This window comes from Chelonia mydas, chromosome 1, assembly GCF_015237465.2.
Source record: "Chelonia mydas isolate rCheMyd1 chromosome 1, rCheMyd1.pri.v2, whole genome shotgun sequence".
Taxonomy (NCBI): domain Eukaryota; kingdom Metazoa; phylum Chordata; order Testudines; family Cheloniidae; genus Chelonia; species Chelonia mydas.
In genome coordinates this window covers 112,890,623-112,912,301 of record NC_057849.1, presented here as the reverse complement: position 1 = coordinate 112,912,301, position 21,679 = coordinate 112,890,623, and the positions used below count along the sequence as shown (strand labels likewise).

Here is a 21,679-nt window from a genome sequence, read left to right as displayed (position 1 = left end):
CCCCAAGCACTCCCAACCCCCTGCCCAACTTTTAGTGACTGCAGGTATTTTTCGTAAGTCATGGACAGATCATGGTTCTGTGAATTTTTGTTTACACCCATGACCTGTCCATGACTTTTACTAAAAATACCCGTGACTAAAATGTAGCCTTAATAACCTTTTAAAGCTGTCTGAGAAGCCTCTCTGTTGCCTCAAATTAAGACGTATTGCAGTCCAGGATACTCCTGCATCCTCATTCAGATACCAGAGGCAATATTACTCACCATTTTTATCATCTTGCTATTCTCAAAGAAGACCTCAGTATCAACAGCAGCATCCTCCTCGTTTATGAGTGTCTATATATGAAAAGATCCTCCAAACCCAAGGTGAGTCCAAAGAATTCTTATGTGACTCCTTCTTCTTTGCCTAATTTTAGACCTCAAATTTGACGTTGGAGCTGAGAGCAGCAAACAGAGTTTAGACTTTTATTTTCTACCCTTTGGAGAGAGTCGGGTTTGTTTTAAAGCAACAAATGGCAAAACATCAATATGGACAGAGAGGTATTGGATGTTATAAAAGAGGGTTACACAGTTCCAGGTCAAGACCACTCCTCCCCACCATCTCTTCCCTTCGCTTTTCAGAGACCCCTCTCATGGCAGTTTTCTGAAGGCTATTACAGGGAGAGATAAAGGAGGTTCTGGAAGATCTCAGGAGTCAAGGTTTTTACTCTCATTTTCTAGTTCCAAAAAGGGAAGGAGGCTTCCAACCAATCCTAGGTCTGAGAAAACTAAACAAATACATCAGTAAGTTTAACTTCAGGATGCCAACTCTCAGTTCAGTCATCAATTCTCTTTCCTCTCTAGATTGGTACACTGCTGTCAATCTCAAAGACGCTTACTTCCATATTTCCATTCAACTATCTCATGGAAATTACCTTCTTTTTGTCCTAGGACAGAACCATTTCCAATACAAGATTTGACCTTTCTGCAGCACCTCGGATTCTTATAAAATGCCTTTCTGTAATAGCAGCCTTCCTGAGAAGACAAGGAATTTTCATGTTCCCATATGTTGACCACTGACTTCTGTCTCACTCCAAAGACAAGTTGAACAATGACATTCTCTTGACATATTCTGTATTTCAAAATTAGGTTTTCTGATAAACAAGAAAAAATCTATATCGTGCCCAGCACCGACAATTACCTTCATAGGAGGCGTTCTCAATATTCTGGAGTCAAGAGGAAAAATTCCAAAAAACTGAAATCCAGCATACAATGCTTACTCCAGGAAGTACTGGTTTTCCTCATCTTTCTGGGTCTTGTGACATAAAAAAAGTATGACATACACCTTATGCAAGGCTCAGAATGAGATCTTTTCAACAGTGGGTTTCAAGAAATTTCAGGCCCGCTATAGTTCCAAGGAAAGTTTGGAATCCTGATCTGTGATGTATGAACACTGAGAATACACTGAAAGGAGTGATGTTCAGTGCCTCACCTCCTTCAGTAATAATGACAACAGACTCTTCCAAGACGGACTAGGAGGTGCATCTCAACAAATTAACAAGAAGTCCCTAGAATCTGCAAAAATCATAACTTCACATCAGTGTGTTGGAATTAAGGGCTATCAATTTAGCACTGAAATCTCTCCTTCCTCAAATTCAGAGCTCTGTCGTTCAAGTCACAGTAGACAATATGTTAACAGTATATTATGTAAATAAATAAGGAGATGTCCGTTCATCATAACGTTGCCCAAGAAGCAATAAAACTGTATGAGATGGTGGTGCATACATCACAAAATTTACCTGATTGCATTGCATGTAACAGGATCTGACAACCAACTGGCAGATCAACTGAGGAGAGACTCCTCTCAGGTAGTTCATGAACGGCCTCTGAAGGAATCAGTGGTTCAGGATGTGATGTGTTCCTTCTCTGAGGATTTCCAAACAGACCTCTTTGCCTCAACACTACATCCCCATGCTTATGTTTCAGAGCAGGGGCAGACGTTCATTTGTTGATGGATGCTTTTCTCATCAGTTGGGGGATGTGTGCTTTCCTGCTTTGTTAATTTAAAAAAAAAAAAAATTGACGGTGGTAAAAAAAGAATAGACAGGACTCAGCCAAAATGATACTCGTTGCTCCAGTATGTCTAAGACAGCAATAGTACACAGACTTGTTTCTCCTCTCCAAAGGGAAATTCAAATGCTTACCGGTATCACCAGATCTCCTGTCAAAACAAGGGGAAAGAGTACCATCCAGAACCTGAAGCGCTACATCTCACAGCATGGGCGACAGGACTCTGACAACTTTTGAGAACTCTTTCTCTTGAACATGTACTACATAATTTAAAAAAAACCCCAGCTATACAATGGTATGATCTAAAACAGGGGTTTTCAAACTGGGGGTCGGGACCCCTCAGGGGGTCCTGAGGTTATTACATGGGGGGTCGCAAGCTGTCAGCCTCCATCCCAAACCCGGCTTTGGCTCCAGTGTTTATAATGGTGTTAAATATATAAAAAAGTGCTTTTGATTTATAAGGGGGGGGGGAGGGGAGGTTTGCACTCAGAGGCTTGCTATGTGAAAGGGGTTACTAGTACAAAAGTTTGAAAACCACTGATCTAAAATAAGGAGATTTCTCCTGTGGGTATCAGATAAGGGTTTTAATCCAGTATTTGCTCCTAGTCAGTGTATTTTAGAGTACTTGCGTGTCCTAAAGAATAAGGGATATCCATTGCATCCCTTACAGTGCCTTTAGCTGCAGTAGCAACTTTTCATAATCCTATGGATGGAAACTCAGTTTTTTCATTATATTGGAAAAGGTTTTCAAAGGGTCTGTTGACTCTACCTGCCAGTAATAGACGCTGTTTCTCCATGAGACTTAAACTTAGTTTTAACACACCTTGCTTTCTATTTCATCTCTCCATTAAAACAGCCTTTATTATAGCAGTTACATTGGGTAGAAAAATTAGTGAATAGCAGGTCTTGATGGCAGACCTTTCATTTACAGTTTTTTTATAATGTCTTCTGCAGTTTCCACAGTATGCATCCGATGAAGTGAGCTGTAGCTCACGAAAGCTTATGCTCAAATAAATTGGTTAGTCTCTAAGGTGCCACAAGTACTCCTTTTCTTTTTGCAAATACAGACTAACATGGCTGTTACTCTGAAACCAGGTTTTTTTTATAAAGATAAAGTAGTGCACTTGCTGCCTCCAAGTTTTTACTTCAAGTAACTTTTGATTTTCATGTTAATATGTTAACCTGCCAGTGTTCTTTCCAAAACTTCACACTCATAAAGGTGAATCAAAGTTACATTGCTTGGATGCTAAGTGTTTTATCTTACTATTTAGATAGAATTAAAGAGTTCAGAACCTCACATTAAACTGTTCATTTCCTATGCAGATAACTGTAAGGGAAAAGCTGTTTCTGCTCAAACTTTAACTAGATGGGCCAGACAAGGCCTGGAAGTGAGTTACAAGAATGTTTCACATTCTCTGCTTACTGCTATTAAAACACATTTTACTAGTGTAGTTGCTACTTCAGCAGCATACTTTTAGACATGTTCCAGTAATTTAAATATGTAAAGCAGCTACACAGAGCTCAATACATTTTTACATAATACATTTTACATAATACATTTTATTATGCATAAGGCATAGCTGCTAGGTCTCATGCTCAATTTGACAAGACTGTTCTGTAATCTGTTTAATTAGGACACCTTATCCCACCATAATATGCACTGCTGACCAAATTGACCCAAAAGTTTACGCAGAGGTCACTAGAAGAAGTGAATGTTTCTTGAGGTTCTTTGAAATGGACTCTGCATATTCACAGACCCCACCATCCTCCTTCCCCTTTGCTGCGGAGTCCTAATTATTCTATACTTTGCATTAGTGATGGAAGGAATTGAGGTGGCAGCCACTGCCATGCCCTTTTTATAGCCACACCCCTCAGAACACTCTAGAATGCTGAAGCGACACATGTGCATGTCAGCACTTACATTCTAACAGACACTACTTACAGAAGGTTCCACCATTCAGCGGTACCAGTCATTGCATATCCCAAAAGTACATCTCGAAGAACCTCGGTTACAAGTAACCAGCCTTCGTTTCACAACTTCTTCAGCTCTCAGTCATTTGAAGTCCTAGAGTAGGAGGTGGAACTGCAAACAAAGGGCCAGACTGTGACGATCAGCTGGCACAGTGATTCTTGTTAGTGGGCCTCATTCAGGTGTAGGGAGAGGCTGGTCAAAGGCCGAGTGGCCTGTTAGTTGTTTTCATGACCTCCTCTCTCCAAAGTGATCAGTCTTGGGGAGTCTGGAATGCCAGTCTTCCCTTATGTGGCTTGTTGAATTGAAAAGAGGCTTCTTAGCCTTGCCCTTGATGCTTATGTCTTACATGTTTTGCTTGCTCCGCTTTGTAGTACCTCCTTCCAAAATGCTCAGATAAATCAGATGCGAGGAGCATCCTGGAGCCATGCAGCTTAGTCCAGTCAAGTTTGAATTAGGTCACTATTTATTTATTTATTTACTTATTTACTTATTTACTTATTTACTTATTTACTTATTTACTTACTTATTTATTTATAGCTGAGGCTCACTAACATTCTATTCTGTATCACAGAGACTGTTGATATGTGATTCCCCCCCCCCCCGTAAGAAATCCAGATGCGAAAGACTATATTTGAGGAAGCTGGCATGATCTCATCTATGTGAAAGGTCCTAGAAAGACATTATCACCAGTTCATGAAAAATTCATTATAAAATCACTATAGAAGAAATTGATGAGCAAATATTAGCTTAACAAAAATGTCCCATGATGCATTGTTTTCCGTCCCAGCATTCTATGGGCTTCCGACTGCATTTCACGGCATTTTTTTCAATGGCCCCTGTTTACTGTGTGCCCACCATCTCTGTGTGAAAGGATAGATCCGGCACTGCTCTCTACTGTTGTGGTAACTGTCATTAACACTTTATGGATGGTCATGCAGTATATCATGAGCTTGCTATCTGAACAGGAATCTGAGTTGCCTGACCTGTTGCATGCCATAGAAAGAAACACCACTAGATTACGTTGGGCATTCATGGAGTAGCTGGAGACGGTGGACTGCTGCTTTTGGGCTCGGGGAACAAGCTCTGAGTGGTGGGATCGCATTGTTATGCAGGTCTGGGCTGATGAGCAGTGGCTACAGAACTTTTGGATGCGGAAAGCCACCTTCCTGAAACTGTGTGCGAAGCTTTCCCCAGCCCTGAGGCACAAGGACGCCAAAGTAAGGAAGAGTCCGGTGGCACCTTAAAGACTAACAGATTTATTTGGGCATAAGTTTTCATGGGTAAAAAACCACTTCTTCAGATGCAACAAATAAATAAATCTGTTAGTCTTTAGGGTGCCACCTGACTCCTTGCTGTTTTTGTGGATACAGACTAACACGGCTACCCCCTGATACTTGACACCAAAATGAGAGCAGCCCTCTCGGTGTAGGAGCACATGGCAATTGCTGTGCAGAAACTGATGATTTCAGACCACTACCAATTGGTCGCAAATCAGTTTGGAGTCAATAAGTTGACCATTGGGGTAGCTTTAATGTAAGCGAGCAGGACCATTAACGGCATCCTTCTCTGAAGGACTGTGACTCCTGGCAGTGTGCTTGAAATAGTGGATGGCATTGTGGAAATGGGCTTCCCTAACTGTCAAGGGGCCACAGATGGAACACACATTCCAATTTTGGCCCTGGGCCATCTTGCAACAGAGTACATCAATAGAAAGGGGTACTTCTCCATGGTATTACAGGTGCTTGTGGATCGCTGCAGGCGTTTCACTGACATCAATGCGGGGTGGTCCTGGAAGGTGCATGACACAAGCATCTTCAGGAACACCAGCCTGTACAGAAAGGTACAAGCAGGGACTTTTTCACCAGACCAGAAGATTCCAGTGGGGGATGTTGAAATGCCCATAGTGATCCTGGGAGACCCAGTGTACCCCTTACTCCCATGGCCCCTGAAGCCTTACATGAGAAACCTGGACAGCAGAAAGGACTGCTTCAACAATAGGTTGAGTAGGTGCAGAATGGCTGTGGAATGTGCATTTTGCAGATCAAAAGTACGCTGGAGATGCCTTTATGGCAGGTTCGCTCTCAGTAAGGAAAACATTCCAATGGTCATAGCTGCCTGCTATACACTGCATAATCTTTGTGAAGCTAAGAGCGAAAAGTTTGCACGGGGGGGGAGTGCCGAGGCAGATTGCCTGGCTGCGGATTTTGAGCAGCCTGATTCCAGGGCTTTTAGAGGTGCATAACGGGAGGCAATTCGAATCAGGAAGGCTTTGAGGCGACATTTTGAGAATGAGAACCAGTGAAGTGTATTTCTGTGCAGGACTCTGCTGTGCTTCATTAGATCAATTTTTGTTTGTAAACACTGGTGATGATTCCTGACCGGGGTTTTCAGTAAGCAGATGATTAAACTGCATGTATATGTTTTACTATCAGCTGCTATCGCAGTTTGTAGGACACTTTTGTTATATTTGTTATATTTCAGAGGTTTTGTTTTTATTAAACACCAATTAACACACACACAGTCTTGGTTGAAGGGAGGTACCAGTGCAGGGAAGGTTCTCATAGCTGTGCTTAAGTCCAGATATCATTTTGGAAGCTGTTCAAAGGGATGGAGTGAACAGGAAACTGAGAAGTTCCAGAAAGTTGAAGGAATGTGTGGGAGGAGTTTGGGGAGGGCATGGAAAACATTTCTATATGGGCTGTGGGAGGCGAGGTGGGGGCAAGCATGCATCTGTTCTGACTGTAACATGACTAGGGACTTCAGCATCATTGTTTGCTCCTCCATTACTTTTATCATCCACTCAGTGGCCTTTTGAACGATCTCCTGATTTTTTCTTTTCCCATCTTTCCATTTCTTTCCACTCCCTGCTTTCCCTTTTTTCTGCCTCAGAGAATTGCAGCATCTTCTGGAACATGTCCTCCTTGCTCCGCCTTGGTCGCTTCCTTATCGGGTGGAGGCACTCCACTGGTGTGTAGGGGGTTCCCCTGAAGGCCACTTCTGCAGAAGCACAAGAAACAGTACACAGAAGCATGATTGTTAGTGCATGCATAGCGTTGAATTGTTGTAAAAAATACATCTCTTTATAACATACCAAGCACTTTCTCACTGACCCTTGGAAAGCACACGTCTCAGCTAACACCCTAAAAATGGTGAGTTCTGCCCGGGTGGATGGGGGTTGTTGAAGCTGGGTAAAGAGAGACTTTGGTGATTCAAGGGTAGCGGTGCAGGCACCTAGGGACAATATTGTAAATTCTGCCACCATTTTTCCATGGTTCATTGAAGCAGATTTCTCACTCCTGAGGGTATGCAAGGGTGCATCTACTTCATATGTGCGGCTTCAGAGCTAGTTCCTATGCTACTCCCCTGTGTGCCACTTTGGTCCCTGCATAAGTGATTGCAGAGTGGCGCAGGAAAGTTTCCTACAGTGGGTGGAGGTCTGCCAAGGAACCTTTGGTAGAGGATTGGCAAGTACCTCCAGGAAAGCTTCCTAGAGATCTCTCTGGAGGATTCTCGTGAAATCTCTTTTGTGCATCAACACACTTTTTGCACCACACAGCTTAGCTTCACAGGGCAATTTGGAGCACACTCAAACCCAGCTAGTCTTCCACATTTCTATCCCTTCACTGAGTCCTACAGCATACAAAGCAAAGAACAGCTGTACGTCATATAACCAAACAGCATCAACACAAGTAAATCGCTTACCAGGGGTCTCCTCTCCTGCTTCTTGCTTGCTGAAGAGGGAATGCTGGGACTGGCCGAACACCTTCCGAGTGGCGAAGAGTTCCTGACTCGCCACACCGGAGGCCCTGCTGTGGGCTCCCCATTGTCTGAAGTCTTGGACAAGGAGGTGAACTTGAAGTGCTGACCAGAGCGGTCTAATGGATATTGTGGGATACCTCCTGGAGGCTATTTATGGCAACAAAGCCAAGCGCGGTGTCTACACTGACACTTTGTCGATAGGACTTTTTGCTGCAAAGTTTTATGTCTCTTGTGAAGGTGGTTTTATTGTGTCGCCAAAGCAGGAGAGCTTTTTTTTGCCAAAAGTCGCATTGCAATGTGTACATCTCCACTGTTTCATTGAGAAAAGCTGCCTTTTGTCGACAAAACTCTGTAGTGTAGACAAGGCCAAAAGTAAGTAACCTCCCCCTTTAAGTACTAAAAGAACTTGGCTGTTTCTGTCTATCTTTTGTTAAACGGTGACACTCTGACACCTTAGAGTGTTGCCATTTCTCCATATAAAAATGCCTAAACCAATTTAAATAAATTTGTTTTAAAAAATATGTTCTATCTGGATTAAGTTGTTTTGACAAGTTTCAGTTTGATGCAAATTACAAAACAAAATTTATAGTGGAAATGTTAACATTTAATTATAGTCCGTATCAGTACAATTTAGAAAGGAATTCATTTAGGTTTCTTTATGCCTAGTCCTTTTTTCCAACTCCAGATAGTTTTATAACAACACTCCAAAGAGCACACACAATATAGGGTGCCTCATCTCACTGATTCCGCTTGTCAGTATAGTGAATTGTCAGTTTCCTTTGAAGGTAAAGGAAGTCATGTTTTTAATGAACTTAAAACAACTCTTTCAGACCGTCATTATTTAAAAAGTTACTTGTACCATATATAAACTTTCCTTACCAAGCACCTTGCCACTCCCAACAGATAAACTGCTGCTCTTCTCACTACACTGAGCTACTTCCAGCAAATCGCAGTTACCCTTCTCCGGTTCACTTTTACAAGCTGTACTCTCAAAGTTCTGTTGTCCTTCCATTACCAACCTCTGCTTCCACAAGGAACTAGATGTTAAATTCACTGAGAGACTACCAGTCATATCCAAAGTGTCTAGAGATGAGAGTAGACCTGCCATCCCCTGCATTCTCAAGAGATTAACAGACTCAGCTACCCAGTCTTACCTCTCACTGGCTGGGTCTGGGGTCACAGCCCCGCTGAGCCCTGTCCCTGGCAGCTCCATCCGTGCCGTGGACTCACTTCCCAGCAGCACCTCTGGACAAGGCAAACCTGGTTGGCAGCTGACCTACCCTGCCTGTGGGTCCCCCCATTCAGATGAAGTTACTACTTATATTTTAGTAATGGGTGGTGGGTAATTGGGTTCCAAACTTTCAGTCACCTTTTGACTGACAAGTGTTTATCTAGGTACTGCTTTACAGACACTAATTGTGTTTGCCACAAATGTATGGATAGCTCCCATATTCAGATATATCGTATGCTAAAATAGTATCCTGATTTGAAATGCCTGTCTAGCAGGGAGGTTTTATTGGGACATTTGTAATAGCCCTAGACTAGAATTGTAGTTGATGTAGTATATTTCAGTCAGTTACAAAGAAGGTAATGAAAAGGAGTACTTGTGGCATCTTAGAGACTAACAAATTTATTTGAGCATAAGCTTTCGAGAGCTCAGATAAATTTGTTAGTCTCTAAGGTGCCACAAGTACTCCTTTTCTTTTTGCTAATACAGACTAACAGGGCTGCTACTCTGAAAGAAGGTAATGTTTAATAGAGATAATTGGCTTTAGTGGTGCAGTGAACTGGCAAACTGCCCACATGATCTTCCTTGCAGGAAGAGTGCATGGTAAAGTGTTGCTTTACAGTTGCTCCCCAGAAGGCTACTGGTTATATGTCAAGCACTGAATTTTACAACAATTATCAGAGTCACTTGAACTAATTATCCTTTGAATTGAAATCCCTAGGCTACACAACATAGGTTTATGGGTAGGCTATTGATACTTAATACACCACAAAGAGCTTATTTTAGTTCATGTCAGAGAGGTTGAACAGGGGAGAATCAAAAATTGTGAAGGCCTGAAAGGATGTCATTTAAAACAATCCTTACAAGACGGAACCTAAGTTTTTTTTTTTTTTTGTTTTGTTTTTAGCAGTGGGGCTAAAGAAGGGGCAGATTTTAGATCTGTTAATCTATCTCCTTTTTCACTCTCTTTTTTTTCACGTACTTAGTAAAGTATAATTACAAAAGCATTAATTCAATCTTATACTGTACCTCCTAAAATCATTATGAACTGTGTACATTTAGCTAAAGTTTATTATTGAATATTTATTTCTTGATGCTTGGACTACAACAGTCATTTTATGTCTGATGCTGTTAGCTGATATTGTATCAAAAACTATTCCTGTCTCTTTGACTGTGATCCTTGCCTTAAGACAGTTTATTAAACCCTGTTTCGACAAAATAAAGTTTAAACTCTTTATCTTGGCTTTGCAAGATGTTGCAAACTGAGTGCTCAGCACTGTAAAAGATACAAATGATAGTCTTTGTCCTGAATATCTGTTTGAAAGAGAAACGAGACAGTGTGAGATTGTGTTTTAAAATATATATTACATCTGCCCTTCCTCCTTCTTCCATGTTTGTACCTTCACTTCCCTCTGATGCCCTCCTCTATGTGTATGCTTCTCAACTTGTTCTCTTATTTGTATCCTCAAGCCTTCACAGTAAATAAAAGCAATTTTATTTGAGTCCCATTATCTTAATTTGTGAGGCACCTCAACATGTTGTCTTCTGTATCTTCCTGTGTTAGATTTTGCTCATTTCCTAATCTTTGTTTTAGAATAATGCCAGTGGTATGCATTTGATTCTGCTATTGGCATCCTTTGAGAAGCAGGTAAGTTTTGCAGTGTTGCAAGGGAACTGTTTAATCTCTCATACGAGTCAATAGAAATACAATTCACAAAATCCTTACCACCTTTTGAATAATACTGTTCAGGAAACTTAGAAACAGTTTAGAAAATTAAATGTGTAATGTGAACAAAAGAGTGGCCATACTGGGTCAGACTAATGGTCCATCTAGCTCAGTATCCTGTCCTCTGACAGTGGTCAATGCCAGAGGCATCAAAGGAAGTGAACAGAACAGGGCAATTATCAAGTAATCTATTCCCTGTTGTCCAGTCTGAGCATCTGGCAGTCAGAGGCCAAGGGACGCCCAGAGCATGAGGTTGGATCTCTGACCGTCTTGGCTAATAGCCATTGAAGGATCTGTCCTTCATGAATTTATTTAATTCTTTTTTCAACCCAGTTATACTTTTGGCCTTCACAACATCCCCAGGCAATGAGTTCCCCAGGTTGACTGTGCGTTGTGTGAAGAAGTACTTCCTATGAGTTGTTGTAAACCTATTGATTTTATTGGGTGTCCCCTGGTTTTTGTGTTATGTGACAGGGTAAATAACACTTCCCTGTTCACTTTATCCACACCATTCATGATTTAAAGACCTCTATTGTATCCCCCCTTAGTCGTCTCTTTTCTAAGCTGAACAGTCCCAGGCTTTTAAATCTCTCCTCATAAGGAATTGTTACCTGCAAAAATCTAGGGCACCCCGCCTATACCCTACTGAGGGGTCAAGACGTGACCCAATCAATTTAGGCACTCCCACCCTTTCCCTTTCCTAGGGCTTAGGGTATAAGGCACCTATCCTTGCCTGCCCCCCAGGGCTCAGGAAGAAACCTGGTCAATTTAAGTACCCGCCCTTTCTCTCATGGGGGCTCAGGGCTCTACAGGTCTGTGAAATCTTTTCCCAGTGAAAGAGCTGTAAACAGCTGTGCTCTAAACATCTATTTATCAGCAACACACACAGAATACGGATACCAAGCAAATCTCTTATGCTCACCACTCCCAATATACAGACAAATTTCACTCGATGGCCAGTCAGGATAGACTCATCTGGGGGTTCCTGCCGATGCCTCTGCACATCACGGTCATGCAGAGGGGTCAGAATTCCTGCAGCTTGATGTTGAACTGCAGTCTGGAAATGGTTCCCAAAGAACGTTATTTTTGATTTACATTGTGTAGGTAAAACTAGCTATCTCCTTCAAATTTACTAAACCTATCACATTATCCCACACTCCTAAATAACAAAAATTTTAACCAATTATACACTGGCACCAATATGTCCTCCTTCCTACCCAAGTTCTTTACATTTTGTCTTTCATGCCCAAATTGTAACTTAGTTGTGACCTTCTCTGTTTGTGCAGATGGTCAGCATAAAATGCTGGTCATAGCTTATCTTACCATTTGTTGAGTCTTTTTCTGTATTCTCCCTAATTTCCCAGTGCCTTTACAACCTTAGTGGTTATAACTCTCGTTAGGGACATTCCTGAGGTGCGGGTGCTTTAGCAGCAGCTGTTGTTCCTTTTTTTCTTTTAATTTCAATTTTAATGGTGAACTCCCAAGGCTGGTTTAGTATGGGGGGAGGTTTGATCAGGTCTCAGGCCTATAGAATCAGCCATATACCCTTAACTATTTTTGTTACCCTTTCTGTACCTTTTCCATTTCTAATATAACTTTTTTGTGATGAGGTGACCAGAACTGCATGCAGTATTTAAGGTATGGGCGTACCACAGTTTTACATGATTGTGATATTTTCTGTCTTATTATCTATCCCTTTCCTAATGGTTCCTAACATTTAGTTAGCTTTTTTTGACTGCTGCTGCATACTGAGTGGGTGTTTTTAAGAGAGCTGTCCACAATGACTCCAAGATCTTTCTTGAGTGATAACTGCTAATTTAGACCCCATCATTTGTATGATAGTTGGGGTTTTGTTTTCAAAATGCATTATTTTCATGGTTTCAGAGTAGCAGCAGAGTGTTAGTCTGTATCTGCAAAAAGAAAAGGAGGACTTGTGGCACCTTAGAGACTAACAAATTTATTTGAGCATAAACTATTTGAGCATAAGCTTTTGTGAGCTACAGCTCACTTCATCGGATGCATTCAGTGGGAAATACAGTGGGAAGATTTATATACACAGAGAACATGAAACAATGGGTGTTATCATACACACTGTAAGGAGAGTGATCGGGTAAGGTGAGCTATTTGCAAGGTTGACTATCACTACAAAAGTCCCCCCCCGGCTGGTAATAGCTCACCTTACCTGATCACTCTCTGTGTATAAATCTCCCCACTGTATTTTCCACTGAATGCATCCGATGAAGTGAGCTGTAGCTCACAAAAGCGTATGCTCAAATAAATTTTAGTCTCTAAGGTGCCACAGGTACTCCTTTTCTTATTTTGCATGTGGCTTATATCCAGAACAGGAGAATAAAATGGAAACATTAAAGTTTTAAGTCAGATCCATATAAAGATTTTCTTGCTTTCCATTGTCAGCATCTCCTGCTTTACTTCTGTGTGGACAATAAGTGTTAGGCTGGTAAAACATATCCTAACAGTGCAAGATTTAAGAAAGTATAAGTAATATCCTCTCTGGATTTTCATACTTTTTTATCCAGAGCCAAAGGATGGACTATTAATTGTGATATTTAAAGTCCCAGAAATTTTGCACTATTTTTAAGACTTTTTCTCCTTATCCCCAAATACTACTTGAAATATTAGGACTTATCCTTTTCACAGATGAGAACACAACTTATCCCATATAATTTTCTTAAAACAGGAGTTCATTTTATTCATGAGGAGAAAAGGTTTTCCAGGTCATCCTGAGTTTTCAAAGTCCAGCTGCTCCTGTCTTATGGCTTTTTATCCTATTTACAATTAATATTTTAGAGTTCTGTAAGTGTTATTAAACCTTGTATCGGGATGCTATTCTCCAGTCCAAACCTTTGTTTCTATATTCTGTGGGATAATTTTTTTCTAGTCATTGAAATATTCTTGTAATGAGTATTTTATTAGTAAGTTCTGTGTTTCTTTATTCAGCTTTTTTTGAGATCCAAATTCCCATCCTTAAATTGCCAGTAGTTTTGCAGCTCCCACATTTCCCATCTTAACCTGTGAACATTTTGGTTGGGGGTGAAAATTGGTCGTTTGAAGGAGGTGGTTCTCAGTTTACTATGTAGCATGGTAGCTTCCCGTGTCCAGCAAGCTAAAGATTTTCATAGGATACCAAAACCAGAATGGAGCCAAGAGAAGATGGTGACCAGCCTCCATCTTGTGCTTGTGTGCCTCTCCCTCTGTTGTGTTTTGTGTCAGTGTTAGGGACTTGTGTATACTTCTGGCTAAATCGGCACTGCTGCAATCGATACAGCGGTGTCAATTTAGTGGGTCTGGTGAAGACAAGCTAAGTCGATGGCAGAGCACTCTCCTGTCAATGTCTGTACTCCACCTCCCTGAGAGGCGGAAGGTAAATTTGTGGGAGAGCATCTCCTATCAACCTAGGTCGACTTACAGTAGTGTAGACCAGACCTTAGTATCAAATGAGTAATATCAAAGAGGTTTTGGTGTTGTATTGTTTTTCCTTTGAAATTTGTACACTGTCAGGTGGTCTTATTATTTTGAGCTGTTTTTATGAAGGTTGACTGAGGTGTCGAAAATGGAACTACGGGTGTCAGTTAAAAATGCTGGATTATTTTCCCTTTAGATATTTGGAAAAAATTAACCCAGTCCTCTCTAGAGTTGCTAACCCTCTAGGGTTGGCCTTGAGTCTCCAGGAATTAAAGATTAATCTTTAATTAAAGATTGTCATGCGAAGAAGCTTTCAGGAATACGTCCAACCAGAATTGGCAATCCAAGTCCCCTCTCTGTTCAAAACTACTTCCTTTGCAATCAAAAGTGAGAAACAAACAAAGCCTGGGGATGAATAAAATAATAATACTGTTTTTGAAGCAAAATTTCTCACACACACAATTATATCTGCTAACAGATTTATCAATGAACTGGAATACAATAACTGGCAAAAGAAACCAAAGTTGGTACCAAATGGGCACAATATTTTGTAGAGACATATTAATTATCTAATAGCTACTTAGTTTTAAAGTATGTGGAGGACTGGAAAAAAAGGGCTAGGATTAGAGGGAGACTTTGTGAGTAAAAATAAACATGTTTTTTCCATGTTATCCAGGGTGTTCTTCTGGTACAGACCTAACAGGATGTTACAGAATTTTTAGCCAGTAAGTGGAGGGGTGGGGGGAGTATTTCTGCCCCCTCCAAGGCACGAATTAATATTGCTTCATTTATTTCCTCCCTTCAGGATCGCTCTTAATCTTATAATTGCAAATAGAGAGTGCTAATTTCCAGTGAGAATTACAGTCAATCCAAAATAGGGCACAAGAATCCTCTGCTTGTCCCCTTTGTCTACTGAATTTCAGAGCGACAAGGTGGGTGGGTGAGGTAGTATTGGACCAACTTCTGTTGGTGAGAGAGACCTGCTTTTGATCTACACAGAGCTCTTCCTCAGGTCTGGGAAAGATATTCAGAGTGTTACAGCTAAATACAAGATCAAAGAGATAGTTTAGCATAAGTAGTGAGCATATTCTAAGGGACCATTCAAGGTGAAGTGGCCTGTTAGCACCCCTGTATTCATAAGACAAAAAGAGGAGTTAGTGTGTCACAGATTGTTGTAGTACGCCATAAATCTGGTGTGTATATTAATACCATAGAATCATAGGACTGGAAGGGACCTCGAGAGGTCATCTAGTCCAGTCCCCTGCACTCATGGCAGGATTAAGTACTATTTGGATCATTCCTGAGAGGTGTTTGTCTAACCTGTTCTTAAAAATCTCCAATGGTGGAGATTCCACAACCTCCATAGGCAATTTATTCCAGTGCATAACCACCCTGACAAGTTTTTCCTAAGGTCCAACCTAAACCTCCTTTGCTATAATTTAAGCCCATTGCTTCTTGTCCTATCCTCAGAGGTAAAGAACAATTTTTCTCCCTCCTCGTAACAACCTTTTATGTACTTGAAAACTGTTATCATGTCGCCTCTGTCTTCTCTTTTCCAGACGAAACAAACCCAATTTTTTCAATCTTCCCTCATAGGTCATGTTTTTTAAACCTTGAATCATTTTTGTTGCTCTTCTCTGGACTTTTTCCAATTTGTTCACATCTTTCCTGAAATGTGGCACCCAGAACTGGACATGGTACTCCAGTTGAGACCTAATCAGCGTGGAGTGGAGCAGAATGACTTCTTGTGTCTTGCTTACAACACACCTGCTAATAGATCCCAGAATGTTGTTTGCTTTTTTTGCAACAGTGTTACACTGTTGACTCCTATTAAGCTTGTGGTCCGCTATTGGCCCCAGATCCCTTTCTGCAGTACTCCTTCCTAGGCAGTCATTTTCCACTTTGTATGTGTACAACTGATTATTCCTTCCTAAATGGAGTACTTTGCATTTGTCCTTACTGAATTTCATCCTATTTACCTCAGACCATTTCTCCAGTTTGTCCAGATCATTTTGAATTTTAATCCTATCCTCCAAAGCACTTGCAACCCCTCCCAGCTTGGTATCGCCTGCAAACTTTGTAAGTGTACTCTCTATGCCATTATCTAAATCAGTGATGAAGATATAGAACAGAATGAGACCCAGAACTGATCTCTGCGGGACCGCACTTGTTATGCCCTTCCAGCATGACTGTGAACCGCTGATAACTACTCTCTGGGAACGGTGTTTAGCAAAGTAATGAATTTAAGCTCTCAGGCTTGTCTTTTGAAATTTGAGGATGAGCACTGATAGGTCAGATATAGTGGAATCACTTTGTGAAAAGTGTTCACTCACAGGTGGCATGGTTTTTTTGTCTTGCCATTTTCCTCTGTCAGTTCATTAGAGAGTGTGGTGATTGTCTGGCTTCACCCACATAGTCGTTATCAGGGCATTTAGTGCACTGGATGGGGTACACCACATGGTGTGATAGGCATGTGTAGGACCCAGAGATCTTGAAAGGAGTGTTGGGGGGGTGTTGATTATTGTAGGAATGGAGATATGTATGCAGGTTTTGCGTCTGTTGTTCTGGCAGGATCTGGTGCCCCTTTGAGTTGGTGTGGCCTGTTCTGTGGGGAGCTTGCTTCTGATGATGAGGTTGGAGAGAATTGGGGCTTGTATGAAGGCCAGAAAAGGTGGTTCAGAAAATATTTTTTTCAGGATGGGTCCCCCTTGAGTATGGGTTGTAGTTTGATGTTACCACTTTTGAGTTCCAGTGTGGAGTAGTAGGTGACAACTAAGTGTGTTCGGTGAGAGGGGGTTTTATTTCTGTATTGAAGTAGGTTCTCTTGTGGTATTTGGGTGGCCCGTTCCATGATGCAATCTATACATCTACCAAACAAGGACACTCTGCCAGAGAAGTAATTTTCATTAGCTAAAAATTACACCACAAAATGAAACGCAACAAAACGGTCATTTTTGTTCCTTGCTTGAATTGGATTTGTTTTGTTTGTTTGTTTAAAACTGGGCTAGCTATTTTTGTGAGTATGTCTTAGCATTTTGGGAGCACAGTACTACCAATGATGAATTAATGGATTTGCAATATGTGAGCTGTCAGACATTCTACAGGATTTGAAATGTAATTAAAAATGGCAATGACTGTTCATAGTCCCTTCTAAAATATTATTCTATGACTAAAAATATTTACTCGGATATAATTAACACTGTTTATTATACGGCATTTTAAAACATGGTGGCAAATTAATATACTGTTGCAAAAAGGAAAGGGCAGAAGTTAATTGCTTTGACAAATGTGGTCATTTTAACTTACTGTATTTTTACTTCAGTTTATACACAGTGCCTCTCACAGCATGCTGTTTTTATTATTTGGATGGACTACAATTCTTTACAATCCTTCTATATATAGTTCTTGTTGAAAATAAAGAATAATTTTTTGGTGTATCAGATCATACCAAATGAAGTCTAACAAATAAATTAACTTAAATTCTGCCACACTATACTTGCCCTGCTGTACAGATTTACTTTTGAAAATTTCGTACAACTTAATCCAAATTGCATAGATAAAAATCCTGAGGTAAATTTATTGCTAGAATTGAAATGTCTGCATCTTTGCTGTTTCAGTGACTTCTTGTGAACATAATTTTATTGGAAAATCCTGGCTTTCGCTGTCTGGATCCTTTAACAGTGTGCCAAAGGTGAGTTGACTCCGATCTCCTTCTCATAATTTAAGATGATACAAAGCTAATTGGATGGATTATTTGTTACTCTGATTGTTTAATGTACTTCAGTGCTTATAAATTGTTAAGCTACCAAAAAAAGCGTTAAAGCTTTTTCCTCCACTAATTTGAGCCAAGTAAATTTTAGCTCTCTTTCATAAGTGAAGAGGGTCAGATTTAATAATTAGATATTGCTGAGAGCTGTATTTGGCTCTTATCCTATATTGTCTGTTATCTTGCTTCAAGATTTTTTTTTTTTTTACAGTCCTCAGCCATAGTTTGTTAGCTTTGCTTTATTAACAGGCTCAGCATTGATTCCTCATGGTTTCCTAAAAACTAGCTCCGTAAAATAAATACTATTGCATACAATGTTTAAAGACAAATAGAATTTTGTTTATCACTTGCTTAATGTACATGGCCTTCTTATAAAGGAGCAGCAGAACTGCAGTTGGTACATTTTAAGGATATTTTTGGGCAGTCTCCAAAGACATGAGGTTGCCTGATTAAATTGTGTTTTATACAAGATTCATTTTACAGAAGAATTTTGTTAATTCCTATTTTCCTAATCCACACACCACACCATTTGCACATGGCAACTGTTCTCTGTCACCAGGATTTAGCAGAAATTTATTACCAGAATGCTGTGTGAAGAGGCTTCATCTTACTAAGACCCCAGTTTACAAAAAAAAATACAACAGAACACTGAATAGTCTTGTGGCTGCTGTATAGAGTTGGGAGCCATGAGAGCAATGTTCTGTTCATGGCTCTGCCATATATTTCTTAAATTTATTGAGACGAAATCATCTAATCTCTCTGCTCCTTAGTTTCTTCATCTATAAAAGGAAAAAGGATGTTGTGTGAGACTGAGTTCTTGAACATGTATAAAGTATTTGAAATGTTTAGATGGAAGGTAATATGGAAGTAGTGAATGTGCTTTTAATTTGTTTTGAGTTCTGTTAAGAACCTGTATAATGATAGAAACTAAACATCACTTGTTAAATACATAAGTGTACTTAGTAATGCATTATTTTTACTTTTTTATCTTTGCTTGTTTGTAGTGGCTAACTTAAACATAATAATTTGTAATGAGTTTTTAGCATAAATGTAGTGACATTTTATTGTATGTGAATTGGCAAAGATGTATCTTAACAAAAGGGAAACAAAAACAAAAAAATACCACTGACTTTACCAAACCTTTTTTAACAATACTTGCTATTTTTCATATGAAAGATGAAATGCCACTATTTGTAGTAGTATACTGTTACATAATAGTCAAGGATTTACACACCACTTAGCTCAGAGTTTTGCCATTTCCTGATAGACCTTGTGAGTCGATGTTAGGTGAACCACTTAAAATAAGAACAAACACAACAATCCTTGTGAAATTAAGAAGAGGTATGTGTATGTGCACACATACATACTGTACTTTTTTTTTTTGCGTACCTCTCGACTTTCTTCTTATAGTAGAGGTAGAAGTACTTGAACTAGTTTGGTAGAAGACAACAGTAGAAGCTTTTTGTACACAAGGCACTGATTCATGTTTAATCTTAACCTGTGACTAGTACAGTTGCCATTTATGGGATAATTTACACAATTTAAGTTAAGGACATGCTTAAGTGCTTTGCTGAATCAGGCCCAAAGTATGTACTTAATTCAAATGTGGGTTTACATAGTAAAAAATTTATTTTGTGATATACATGGTTTATTTTTTGTAGCCACATGTGGTTTTTGTGCTTTTCATAAGTAATGTAGTGACTGCACGTTCTGAGAATATCTACTTTCATATTTAATACATTTAAAACTAGGACACTTAGTGTAAGTCAAAATAGTCTGTTACATTAAACTTTGTGTGCTTCAATGTGTAATGGTTTTCAGTAAATTTTATTGTATACAGATACTTGTTTGTCTAAGATATTAATATAATTTGAAGTGCAGAAGTAGAATAGTCTTCATTTTTCACTTGTAGAATTATTTCTGTCTTACTCAGAGTAATTCTTAAATGCTACATTAAAGAACATCTTGTGATGAGAACATCACTAAATTCTAATCTAAGATTTTTCAGAGAGACTGATTTGCAATAATTTGTTATCCCAGCATGAGGGTGTAAATATAGTCTGTTTTAGAATATAATATTGCCAAGACTATTACACTGCAGTTTTAAACTGGGGAGACTTGTTACTAATTTCTTTCAGTCAAAGAAAATGGGTTACATTTTACAGTTTTACAATACAAGATATTTGCTAAAATATTTTGGATAATCATATGTTTACTGGCAAGGATTAATTTGGTTATAGACACTTAGAAAATGGATATATGAAGATATATTTTATACGTATCAAAGTCTTTTTTTTTTTAAGAGCATCTTTCTTCATAACCCTTACAGCATATGCTCATTAGGTCATTTAATGATACATGTGTGAAGAAGAGGGTTTAAGGCCATGTCTACACTAGTACTTATGTCAGCAAAACGTTTGTTGCTCAAGGGTGTGAAAAGACACACCCCGAGTGACGTAATTTTCATCAGCATAAGTAGTCATGTGCACAACGGTATGTTGATGGGAGAGTTTCTTCCACCGATATAGCTACCACCACTCATTGCGGGTGATTTAATTATGTCAACGGGAGAGCTCTCTCCTGTCAGCATTAGAGCAGCTACACAAGAAATCCTTACAGTGGCACGGCTGCGTTGGTAAAGCTGTGCTGCTGTAAACTCTTTAGTGTAGACTTAACCTAAATTGGACAAGATTAGATGTAAACAGGTACAAATGAAAATTGATCACAATCCACTGTGACCTCATTTTGATAAGCCTGTTGAGTGACAAACATCCTCAATAAGTATTTCTGCAGTGCTTATGTGTAGGACCAGTGAGTAAAGTGTTGAAGTAACTCTAAGTAGAGGGTACTCCAACACCTTGTGGGATCGGGCACTTAATTATTATAGTATCTTAAATGTCAACTCTGTAGTTCATCATTAAAGGAGAACAACCATAAATAAGAACATTTAATAAAGCTAGCTGATGGCGATGGATTCTGGAACGCTTACTGGAGCTTACTATGTTTGAGCATTAATGTGGGTGAGACTGCTTCAGGATTTATATTAAGTTAAAACTTTCAAGAAAATATTATGCACTCTTCCAGCTTGATGCTATACACATTTTGGTATAATACAAATTGCTAAAAGGATAAAGAGTACAAACTAAATAGGTACTTGGTGCCATGTCAAAAAACAAAGATTCAGGTCAGGTCTAGACTGAAAACTATGTTACCCAACTATGTTGCTCGGGGTGTAAAAAATCCACACCTCTGAGCAGTATAGTTAAGCCAACCTAACTCCCTGGTGTAGACAGTGCTAGGCTGGCAGAAAAATTCTGCCACTGCCTCTCAGGGAGGTAGATTTGAAGCACTGCAGCTGTGCCGCTGTAGCAGTTTAAATGTAGACATAACTTCAGTCAATTATGTCAAGCAGTACTGGTGTACCTGGTGTAAATCTAATCCTTAAATGCAGTCTAGGTTTATATGGAAAAGATTTATTGAAATTTAGTTTCTTTTATTGATTGAAGTTACAGAATACTGCACTAACCCTCTTGCAGTGACACAGTATTTTTAAACCATTGTTTTAGGCAATGAAAATTTATTAACAAGCTATAAATACACTTGAGAAAAGAGTTGACTGTGTGTTATATATTACATAAATTATTTAATTTTCTCTTGATCAAAACAGTTAGCCAGTTTAAACAGATTTTTGTGTGTGAGTGTAATAATTAGAGAAGTCCTCATTTGGAAATCAAAACCATGTTTGTTTTTAACTAGT

General features: G+C 39.5%; 1 protein-coding gene across 6 annotated transcripts in view; it reads left to right on the top strand.

Moving 5' to 3' along the window:
* The window catches only part of NCK2 (NCK adaptor protein 2), a 148,555-nt gene that overhangs the window by 39,495 nt on the left and 87,381 nt on the right, over positions 1-21,679 (top strand). For 5 of the 6 annotated variants that reach the window (XM_043536436.1, XM_037897733.2, XM_037897749.2 and 2 more), the window contains one exon: positions 17,774-17,847. The gene's annotated coding sequence lies outside the window, so the exon portion shown is untranslated. Of the gene's footprint in view, positions 1-6,909; positions 7,170-17,773; positions 17,848-21,679 lie in introns of all 6 variants that reach the window. The other variant, XM_037897744.2, reaches the window with a different exon arrangement.